Genomic DNA, 12,222 nt, shown 5'->3' with positions numbered 1-12,222 from the left:
GCAACCCAGGTTTTTAGTATGAGGAAATAACACCTCAAAACCTTGGACTGAAAAAAACCTGTGAGGGATGAGGCCCGGGGAGAAACTCCTGGCCTCACAGGAGAGTTCGCTGGAGAGACCCCCAGGGCTCTAGAATATACATAAACCCATCCACCCGGTAATCAGCACCAGAAGGGCCCAATTTGCTTGTGGGTAGTGAGGGAAGTGACTGAAAGCCATCTCAGAGCTGAGCAAGCAGCATTGTCCCCTCTCAGATCCCTCACCCACATATAGCACCACAACACAGCAAGATGTGTTGCCCTGCCCTGGCAAATAACTAAGCCTCTGCCCCTTACTACATAACAGGCATACAGAGACAAAGAAATATGGCAAAAATGAAAGAACAGATCAAAGCTTCAGAAAAAATACAACTAAGCAACAAAGAGCCAACCTATCAGATGCACAGTTCAAAATACCGGTAATCAGGATGCTCACAGAATTGGTTGAGTGTGGTTGCAAAATAGAGGCAAAAATGGAGGCTAGGAAAGTGAAATAAAGGAAAATGTACATGGAACCAACAGTGATGGGAAGGAAATGGGGACTCAAATCAATGGTTTGGATAAGAAGGAAGAAATAAACATTCAATCACAACAGAATGAATAAACAAGAATTCATAAAAATAAGGGGAGACTTAGGAACCTCTGGGACAACTTTAAATGTTCCAACATTGGAATCATAGGGGTGCCAGAAGGAGAAAAGGAAGAGCAAAAAATTGAAAACTTATTTGAAAAAATAATGAAAGAGAACATCTCCAATCTGGCAAAGGAAATAGACTTCCAGGAAGTCCAGGAAGCTCAGAGAGTCCCAAAGGAGTTGGACCCAAGGAAGTACACACCAAGGCCTATCATAATTACATTAGCCAAGATTAAAGAGGAGAAAATCTTAAAAGCAGCAAGAGAAAAGGAGACAGTTACCTCCAAGGAGTTCCCATAAGATTATCAGCTGATTTCTCAAAAGAAATCTTTCAGGCAAGAAGATGCTGGAAAGAAGCATTCAAAATCACGCAAAGCAAGGACCTACATCCAAGATTACTTTATCCAGCAAAACTATCATTTAGAATGAAAGAGCAGATAAAGTCCTCCCAGATAAGGTCAAGTTAAAGGAATTCATCATCACCAAGCTCTTATCATATGAAATATGAAAGGGACTTAACTAAGAAAAAGGACTTAAAAAACATAAAGAACAAACTTTTAACTGTCAACAACTGAACCTAAAAAAACAAAAATAAAAACAAACAGCTAGAGGGTCATGATACACGGTACTTCCCTAAGCAAACAACTAGAACTGGAACAGAATCACAGAAATAGAGAGCACATGGATGGTTATAAGCGGGAAGAGGGAGGAAGGAGAAGGGGAGAAAAGGTACAGGGAATAAGAGCATAAATGGTAGGTACAAATAGAGAGGAGAGGTTAAGAATAGTTTGGGAAATGGAGAAGACAAAGAACTTATATGTATGACCCACAGATATGAACAGAGGTGGGTGAATGGTGGTGGGAGAGTGGGTACAGGGTTGAAGGGAATAAAGGGGAGAAAAAATGGGACAACTGTAATAGCATAATCAATAAAATATATTTTAAAAAGTGCAGTCTGTTTCAGAGTCACTGACAGCACTTTCTCCTACCTAATTTTATCAGATGGAAATGGGAGGAAACTAATCAGTGCCCAACATTCCTGTGAAGTCCCAGCAGGGCTGATGCCACATGATAGGGTTGAGAATAGGCTTAGGCTGGATTCTGTATGCTCATCAACCAGCTCTGGAAAGATGGGCATGTCACTTTGCCTCTCTGTGCCTCAGTTTTTCATCTGTAAAATGGGAATATCAGTACCTCTTTAACATGTTTAACAGTGGGTAAAAAGTGAGATTATGAAGGAAAAACACTTGGCATAGTGTCTGGCACATGGAAAATTCTTGATTTTTTTCTTTTAAAGAGTTGTCATCTTTATATTATACATGAGGAAGTGAGGGATATACAAAAGAAGCTGACTTACTGGAGTATAGTTGAACAGGGCCCAGAACCCACATCTAGGGTTTGTGCCAGTGTTCTTCAGACCCACTACTCTCTCAAAATAGCTCAGATATCTTAAGCTTCTCTTAATTAAACCTTTCTTTGAAGGGCTACTTCTATTTTAAAAGGTTTTACAAGTTTTTCTTTTTCCTTCAATACATTCTTAGTCACTTATAATTTAAAATGGGAGAATTAAGATCGAGCAATTGGCAGCAGCCTGTAGGTAGAAATGACTTGGAAGGTTGTTAAAACAGAAGCAGGAAGTAAAGGGACAGCAGTGTCCAGAATGGGAGGACAGAGGCTTGGAGGGCTGTGGCTCTTGCTTGTATGTGGACATTGGAGCCCCTCCCTAAACCTGTGGCCAAGAGGAAGTGACTTTTTGTGAAAAGTCAGTTTCATAGGAAAAGGTTGATCAGGTTGGCTTGTGATAATGGATGACTGCACAAACCAGAAAGAGCCTGCCTGATGTTGCTTGCCTCCCACCAGTCCTGGCCCTTGCCTGACATCCTTCTGGAACAGTATTGCTTCATCTGGTGGCCGTGGATGAAATTCAGAGTACCCTGAACTGGGTGAGAAAAATTGTATTCTTGTTTCTACTAACCCCTACTTGAACTTTATCATTTCCCTCAATTATGAATGAAGGCGACGCACCACAGTAATTACATTAACAATACCTGTGGCCTTGTCACCAATAAAAATTCCAGATGTTTTCATAGTACATAAAAGTCATGCAAATCATCTTGAAGTATTGTTAACTTAGAAATTACACTGCTTAGAAATTATGGTACTTACAGACTTGCTACTAAAATTATGTATAGTATATGTTTGCAAATATATTATTATCATACATACCATGTATGTGTATAGCATGCATACATATATTATACATATGTTATATGTTGTAACCTAAATATAAAATTTATAACACAGCTTATATTTACTAGAGAACCTATATAACTTATATGCCATATAATATATACTACATAGTAAGTTATATAGTATATATACATCATGTATACTAACATATAAAGACATAAATTGCTACATGAAATTTAAAAATATTTAATAACTGTATTTTAATGTAACTGGTTTCCTTCTGCTGCATTTTCCTTACTCATCTTACTTTGGGAAGGGATCCCAGAAGGAGTGTAAGGCACACAGAAGATGAAAACGGCTAGCACTTGCTCTGGAAGGAGGAGAGAAGAGATGACAGGGCAGGAAGTTCTGCCTCAGGTATTTTTGTTTTTGATAGAAGTCTGTGAACACAGTAGAATTGATGGTTTGAGGTGAGTTTGGCTTTTCTCAACCTTACTATTTAGTCTTTATTTTTAAATCAAACATTGTTTCTCACAAAGAGAAGCATTTTGCTATGCAGAGACATGATCCCCTCACTGAAGTATTTTGTGAAGCATTTTTTTTCTCCAGTTCCCTTAGGATGGCTTCAAAAGGAGATTTCCAGAGGTGAGTCAGAGCTTGGTGTGTTTCTGCTGTCCCTCTGTTTGCTGACAGTCATATGCACACGCACAAGTGTGCCCTTGGCCTTTCCCCTGTTTCCCCTCACTGCCTGAGGAACAAATGCTGTCCCTCCAGCTCTCCCCTACCAGTCTTTGAAGAGGGAGAGGCAAAACCAGGACATCACCAGGCCCTGCTGTGAACACTATAGGGAAGTGCTGTGTATCATGACCTTGGAAAGGGACCAGGCCAGGTAGTTCCCTCTCCATCTCCTAGGCAGTACTGCTTAGAGCAGAACTTCCCATAGCCAGCATTTGATGTGCCTCTCTGTGACTGGTGCCATATGTAGGCACCTTTCTTCTAGCTGAGAGGGGATTTTTGGTAGTGGCCCTGCTTTAAAGACCTGGCCTGGATTCCTATCTCAGCTCCACCACTTGACAGTTGTATATCTTTGGGCCACTTATGTACCCTCAATAGGCCTCAGCATCAGTTTCCTCACCTACAAAGTGGGGATTGGATGAGTACTTCCCTTACAGTGTTGCTAGAGGGACCAGTGCATGAAAGTTAAAACCTGTGAAGTGCTAAGAGCGGAGTGTAACACATGATAAGCACTCAGTAAGAGCTGAGTATCAAAAGTAGTGATTGTTAACTTCATACTTTCTTAACATGGGCTTTTAACATCAAAATCAATTTAGTTTAAAGAGGAAACTACTACACAATAAGAAGGGGGAAAAGGACAAGTGTGAAAATAGGAAGGGGCAGGATTTCAGAGAGAAAGGGCTGAACTCCAAGGTCAGGGAGTGGCAATTCCTGAGCCAGGGAGGAAGGGTGGGCCTGAAGATGGACGGCCAGGTGCCTAATTACAAGGAAGGTGGGGAAACAGGAAGGGGCTGCTAGGGCCTTGGGCATCTGGCCATCCACAATGATCCTGATCTAAGGCCAGGGAAGGTCAAGTAGGGTTAGGGATGAGAGAGGGAAGGAGTAGAAGCTGGGTGACTGAAGGGTGGTGGAAGAGCCAGGCTGCAACAGGGACAGACTCAAAGAATGGGGAGACTGGAGGAGGAGTAAGGCTGGGGCTGAGATGAGGGTTGGGGCCAGTGCTTAAGGCATGGAGTTTAGATTGTGGTATGAGTATCCAAAAGTGTATAATGAAGACTCTTCCAAGGGATATATATGCAATGAAATTCTTCTTGCAAACTTTTGATTGGGATATTACATGTTCAGATGAAAGTGTACAAAATTTTTGAAAAAAATTTTTCCCCACGCTGAATGATGCAGACCTAGATCAATAAACAGCATTACTAACCTTTCTACACTCAAGGCTCCCACAGTGATGTGTGTACCATGCTTTGAGAGACATTCCAAAGAATATGTTGGAGAGGTGTACTCACACCAGTGGGCTGTGTGGTTTGGGCACACATCCACCAATAAGCAGGGTCTCATAGATTCTTTTCCTCAGTTGTGTTGGCAATAGGTGAAGACACTTGATCAGTTATATGCCCAACATTTCCCCATGAGGCAGAGTAAGAAATGCAAATAACCAAATATAAAGGAAAGGGAAGGAGACCAATGTTTGTTGGACCCTGCTTTGTGGCAGCTGCTGTGCTAGGGGCTCAATATGCACTGTCCCTTCCCTCCTCACAACAACCTTCCATGGTAGGTCTCTGTTTCACAGAGAGGCAGGCTGAGTCTCACTGCTCAACTCATGCTGCTGCTAAACATCAGAACCAGCATTCAAATTCAGGTCCACCTGGTCTCGAAAGCTGGAACAAGTTGGTTAACTTTGCTGATCTTTATTGCTTTGCTTGTACATGAGAACAATGATATGTACCTCAAAAATTGTTATGGCATTTGCCAAGATGAAGTCTATGAGGTTTATGGAGGAAAATTGCTCCATACATGTTAATTACCATACCTGAAAAATACAGGTATTTAATAAATTTTAACTGTTGGCTGTTGTTAAGCCTCTTGGCTCAAAACTATTTGTTCAGTCTTATTATTGAATTTATGAATGTCTTTAACATTATCTGGTAATGGCTACTTCTCAGAGCTAAAACACCTAATTGCACAGGAAAAGCTTTTCAACAATGATGCCTAATAAACACAGAACCTCTTTTTTATCCATTCTGTCTCTGCACAATTAGTTCAATTTGATTTTTGTTTTCTGCCATAGTAAGTACAGAGTCTGTGAAAGGAGACCTGCATATTTTGTTTCTTAAAGGTTGTGAATTTTGTTTCTTGGCTTGGTGTTCACACCTATCCTAGCTATTTAAAATCAAAAGGAAACAAAAAGATAACGGAAAAAGTCATTTTATCATCTCCCACTTAAAAAAGAAAAGGAAAAACTCTAAGACATCCAATTTAGAATATTATAAAAGATTATCTTTGAAAAATGATAGGTGTTCATCCCCCAAATTTAAAGGCATATTACTTTCACTTGAACTGAAATAGCAGTGGTTATTAATTAGTTTTTTTTTTTTTAACTTACAGAGTTTCCAGGCTAGAATGGAAAAGGACAAGATGGTTTTTGAAGAAAAGGGAACCTAAGTTTTATTTTTTCTCATTTTACAATCATATTCTCTTTTCTTTACTTCTCAATAGCTGACATTCTAAAAATAAACTTGTATTGGTTTGTGAGCTTCCTCAGTCTGGCCTAAGAAAAATTTTATTTTTTGAAGATGTTATCACTGCATTTGGTTCCCAGTAATAATCTGCATGGACTTAGAATTCCCCTAGCAAAGTCTTGTGAGGTCAGCCAGGGCAGATGTTTAACATTTCGGCAGCTTATCTCCATGTTTATTTAGCATTTCTTAGCCTTTGAAGCTTCCCATAAATAGTCATGAAGTTATCACAGAGGAAATCAGCTAAGACAAATTGATGTTGTTCCCAAACGCAAGTGTAGTACCAGAAACTGACTGGTATTTCAGAAAGGTGACGGTGGAAAGCCCCTCTCCATTGCCTAACAAACTGCTTTGCTAGTGGCTCTCTTGATGGCTGACCCTATTGGACCTTGATAAGCCTTTTGAATTTTTATTTCGTCCTGGTAGAGAGGAGTATGAATTAGGGGGGAAAAACTCATGTCTCCATACTACAAAGTTAATTTATCAATTATGCGTATGCTTTTTGGGGGGGGGGGGGAGTGAGGAGGTGTCTCCAAAATCCTCTCCTAATATTTGTACACACCTCAAATCAACCGTCAATTATTTAAGGAATTCAGAACACAAAAATATATCAGATTCAATGGACTGGATAATTGTCTTAATTACCTTCTGTGCTGTGACCATAGAGGCTAGCCCTGACTTTTGTGAAATGTGGCTGTTGTATTGCTCTTCATTGAAAGTTCTGCCTGAGGCTCCATGTCAGCTCTAAAAAATGCTGCTGCTGGAGCTTTTGGGGGAAGACAAAACATTAAGAGGCCTTTTGAGGTCCTGCCCTTTCCCCTGACCCCTTGCCTCCTCTGAGAGCTTGGAGCAGGACAGTGTGTACTTGAGTCCATGAGCCCCTTCAGAATTAGAATCCTCAAGACTCAGTGACTGACTTGAAATTGAGGGATTGAAAGAAAGGAAAGGTTTCTGCATTGGGAGGCTGGGTAATGCTGAATACCTGAAACAGAGAAGTCATCAAGAAGAGGAAGAGAACAGAGGTGGGGAGGAAAGGAAGAATTCAGTTCAGATAAGCTGGGGTCGAATAGCCTATAGAACATTCCGATGGAGATGTTCTCAGGCTTATTTTAGATTCAGGTTTAAGAATATGGTTGGGGCTTAAGATGAAGATACTAGCAGTCATTCGTGTTTAGGTGGTTGAGAGTAGGTAGTTGAAGCTGTGGGAATAACGTGAACAGGAGAGGGTTTAGGTGCCACTGTGGGTGAAGAGTTGCTAGTGGCTGCAAGTAGCCTAGACCTCCTCTTTCCCAAAACAAAAGATAGCTTAAATGAACTGGAGCTTTATTTTTAATATACAATGAGAAATACTGAGTTTAGAAATTCAGAGGTGATATGCCAGCTCAGGGCTGTCATCTGAGACCCATGCTTCTTTTTTTTTTTCAGCTTATCCAGCTTCAACATGTACTCTTGAGAACAGCGTGGCTGTTCTTGCTACCACCTTGCCCCCCTTCTTGCTCAAAGCACTATATTTAGGGCAGAAAGAAAGGAATGGAAAGAGGGAAAGGTAGTGTTTCAATGCAATCATCTTCCTTTTATGGGAGATCTACCCATGACTTTTATGCATGTCTCCTTGGCCAGAACACAGTTATCTGACCATCCCCACATGCATGGGAAGTAACAAAATGGAGTTGTTGAGGTGGATTCATTGCCATCCTGAGTATCAAACTGGGGTTCTGTTAGCAAGGCACTAGGGCCATAGGAATAAAAAAAAATTAATGAGTTAAACATTCAGAAAATATTTATTGAATGCTGTGTGCAAAATGTGTAAGAGTTCTTCCTCAAGTGGCTTCCCTTTCTTTACTTTACAGCCTTCTTCCAACTGGATCATGTCCTTCCCTAGGTAAAATTGTAAATTGCTTATGGAGTAATTTACAATTATTACATTTAGTATGGGTTACTTACTTACTGCCCTAAGTGCTGAATTTCCATTATTGCATTTGGCCTTAACACCCTCAGGGTCCGGCACTGTTTTGTCCATTTTACAGGTAAAGAAACTGGGGCACAGAGAGGTTAGGTCTCTTACCTGGTGACACACAGCTAGTGATACTCTTTTCAGTGCTCTCAACTTCTTTTTTTGGCTCTCTCCACCCTATTCAGACCTTACCTTCTTCAAAGCCGTTTACCTTTTGGTGCCTTTTCATACCAGTTCATTTCCTGAATTAAAATTAATACCTCCCTACTTAAAGGAAAGGTGCTTCATCCCTTTTTTAAAACTTATCTAGGATTTACATTTTCTAAGAGAATTTACATTTTAATAGGCTCATTTTATGTGAGAATGGTGGATCCAAAGTAATGAATTTTCAAGAGTAAGAATTCCACCTGCTACATGGAAGTGGGAAGCACTGGGTGATGTCAGTCAAGGGATTCCAGTGAAGAGGAAGTTGACATTATGGGAAAGATTGTGTCAGGCAAATTTCTGTTGGGCCAACTCATCCTTGTGGGAAAGACAGAGTGAAAGAGAAAGAAATGATTTAGATGAGTATGGACAATTTGCCTTTCATTTGGTGCCAACCCAATGTGAACAGGAGAGGGAGGACATGACTCTCCTGCTTCTTGTTAGTTTCAGCTTCTGATCCCTCTGGTAGTGTGGGCTTCTTGTCATGTGATTGGGATGCTGGTGATTAAAGATTCACACTCTTAATGCATCGTGGCCCTTTGGTGCAAGCTGGTAACTTTCTCTAGTACTCAACTGTTTGTTTCAAAACTAGAGTCTAGTGTCTGTTTCAAAACTGGAGGAAAACGGGTTTGGATAGACTAGGAGAGATAGTTGTTTTTCTTTAAGATGGTACCTCTCTCAAATGCATTGAGAAGATTAATTTCCCTCTACATCAGGCTTTCTCAGCCTCAGCACTGTTGACATTTTGGAATGGATAATTTTCTTTTATGGAGGGCTGTCTTCTGCATTGTAAGGTATGTAGCAGCATCCCAATCTCTACCCAGTGGATTCTGGTTGTGACAACCAGAAATATCTTTGGGCATTGCCACATGTTCTCTAGGGGACAAATCACCCCTGGTTGAGAAGTACTGCTCTACTTGACCTTAACTTGTGTACTGACTTCAAAACCTAAGCCCTGCCTAAGATGTAACTCCAGTGCATATTCTTTGTAGCTTTATTGAGATACAATTAATATATAACATTCCTAGTCCATATCTATGAGACACCTGTAAAACTGCCCTGACTGCGTTATTTGGGGCTGAGAAATACCATGTCTTACAGACAGTTAGACTCTACCTGTAACATTCCATTAAATATTTATTGTGATAGCCATGTGCAAAGTGCTGAACAAAGGCCTGTGTATAGCTGGGCAAATCATAGATATCATTTTTTGCCCTCATGAAGCTTCTACTCCACCTCTTTGTGCTCATGAAGCATTAAACATTAAGTCATATATTTTATTAAATCAGTAAGTGCTCTAACAGAAGAACAGGATGGACTGACCAAGCTGAGGGGATGAGAGAAGGTGATGTTTAGTCATTTAATCTGAAAGATAACCAGATGACAGGGAGAAGAGTATCCTGGGCAGAGGCAAAAGCATATACAAAGGCCCTGAGGCAGGAAGACATGTAACATATTTGATAGACAAAACCAGGGATGCTGACACAAAGAAAATAAGGCAAAGAGTACGGGAGATGAAGTGGAGGAATATCTGGGCTAGACTGTTTTGCAGATTTAGGATTTTTATCTTAAAAATAGTGGGAAGCCATTGAATGATTTTACACAGGGGTATTCTAAGATTCAATTTGTGCTATAAAAGGTCAGTCTGTATCTGTCTAGGTCCAGAAAGCACAGGTTTCTCTCCAGACCATGAGGGATTGATCTCACCCCATGCCAGGCAACTCTGATGGAGTCTTTTGAGGTTATCACTACTGCTAGTGCCTGTACCCATCCTCCAGCCATCCCAATTTGGAACCTTTTAAAACTTTAAATAAAAGAAGCAGTTCCTGTTCGTGTTCTCTCTTTGTTCTCCTTTAAACCATGATTGAAGCTGGGCTCAGATATCTGAAAACCCCAGAGAAGAAAATGATTTCCATAGCAGCTGTAACCATGGGAAACCTTCAGAATAGCTCCCATTCCTATATTCCACACTGTTCTATTGGTCGGCGAGAAATGAGGGCTTGCATTTTAGTGTTCTTTTTTGTTGAAATCCATGTAGATGAGAGTCTTCCTCTCCCTTCCACATACATCTTATCATAGCTTGAGCATCAAAGGATGGCATATTTGGGGTGAAGAAGACACACTTGTTCATAAGCTAGAGAAACTCAAGTGCAATGTTGTTTTAGAAGCTGAGATCTCAGGTTTCTTTTCCTGTTGCTTGTTTTCTCTCAGGTGGCATGATAGGATCAATTTCAAGTTCATCTTTGAGAGGTATCAGGAGCAAACACTTTTGTTTTTTCTTTTTGTGACACCTAAAAGTGGTGTTCATCAATTTCCCTTCTGTTTTGCAGAAACAAATGAGCCCCCTGTCATAAAAATCAGGACTGTGGGGTTGGGGAGATGGGGACTGAATCTCTAGTCCAGTGCCTGTTTTTAGGATGGGCAGAGGGCAAACATGAGCTGGTCACTGTTTCTCTTAATGAACAGATTTTAATGAAATGAAGACATGGCAACGACAATGAATCAGAAGTTACTGTGGCAAAAGCTAGTAAGGAGACTGGAATACATGAGTATAGTGATTGCTTTTGGAATTTGGCCAGGCCACTGGGAGAGGCTCAGGAAGAAAGTTGAGAAAGGAAATAAGAACTTTAGTCAAGTCCGTTGTGTGCTTTCTCATTTCCAAAATGTTTGAAAACCATGTTGAGAAATGCATTGCTTAAGTTAAAACATCTGCTGGCAACTTTTATGTTCATAGCTTCCCTGGGTCACCACAGATAACAGGGGAACTTCTCCAAGGCCTCTGCATGTACAATTGAGAACTGGGGGATTTCCTTCATGCAACATCCTTATCCTGATGGGACGACATCCTTTTACCACCAGAACTCACTGTATAAAAAGAAATAATGACTATTGTGGAGCTGGACTTACCATCTTTTGTTGTACTTTGAGGTTTATGTTTTCAAACAAGGTACTCAGGACCTGGCATTCAGTTAGTAAGAATCATGATGCTGGAATTTAAGAGATTTACCCCAGTTGAAGAGCTTGGCCTGGCCTTGCAGAATTTTCCCAGTGACTTTCATGTGCCTGATTCAACTATACTTGTAAAAGTTAAATAAGATGACCTATTCAGTTTACCTAGCCTATGCTCCATAAATGCCAATTCCCTTCTCTTGTTCAAGTTTTATAAGTGCAATTTTCAAGAAAGACAGTTAAGTCTGACTGCACCATGTTGGGTGTGGGTATGTTGAGCTACCACCCACAGCCTCATGAACATGTTCCGTGAACATGTACTGTATAATCGAATTGTGAGGCCTGGCATGGTAGTGACAGTTCTTCAGTGTCTTTTGCTTGCAGTCAAGATTGGTGAGCTGTGAAGCAGTCCTCTCAGTCTCCAGAGTGAGGCACTGGACAGTTTGCCTTGCTAGTAGGCTCTGGCCTCTTTGAAGCCATGAAGATTGGTCAATTACCTAAGGTGCTATTGCCCATACTTTAAAAACTCACTTTACCAGAATCTGCCTGTTAATATGTTCTTCCTGTTGAGAAGTCATTAGTTGCTACATATTAATAACAAAAGCCTCTTAGTCCTTTTTTAAATTTTATTTTAATCATTGTTCAAATACAGTTTTCTCCCTTTTACTCCCAATCCAGCACCCCCTCCCAACCCTCCCCACTTCCCTCCCATTACCACCCTCCCCCTAGTTTTTGTCCATGTGTCCTTTAAGTTTGTTCCCGTGAACCCTTCCCAATGTCCCCTGAAATTCCCTCTTCTCTCCCCTGTGGTCACTGTCAGCCTGTCCTCTATTTCAGTGTCTTTGGTTATATTTTGCTTGCCTCTTAGTCCTTTAGACTATGATTTGGCTCATGGAAAATGTTTCAATATGTATCCATCTTTCAAGGGCATTTTGAGGAATTTCTAAATTCAAGACTTCCTTTCTTCACAGACTCCACTGATCCATTCTTGATAAA

At 40.7% G+C, this 12,222-nt stretch overlaps 1 protein-coding gene and 1 long non-coding RNA gene across 3 annotated transcripts in view; both read left to right on the top strand.

The window, feature by feature from the left end:
- Window positions 1-12,222, top strand: part of PRICKLE2 (prickle planar cell polarity protein 2) — a 338,052-nt gene that overhangs the window by 21,644 nt on the left and 304,186 nt on the right. The gene's annotated exons all lie outside the window — the stretch shown is intronic.
- LOC118501657 lies at window positions 7,571-12,189 on the top strand. Its single transcript, XR_004904290.1, has 2 exons — window positions 7,571-11,837; window positions 12,095-12,189. It is a non-coding gene; the product is annotated as an uncharacterized LOC118501657 (long non-coding RNA).

This window comes from Phyllostomus discolor, chromosome 7 (genome assembly GCF_004126475.2).
Source record: "Phyllostomus discolor isolate MPI-MPIP mPhyDis1 chromosome 7, mPhyDis1.pri.v3, whole genome shotgun sequence".
Taxonomy (NCBI): Eukaryota; Metazoa; Chordata; class Mammalia; order Chiroptera; family Phyllostomidae; genus Phyllostomus; species Phyllostomus discolor.
This window is presented reverse-complemented; position numbering and strand designations above follow the sequence as displayed.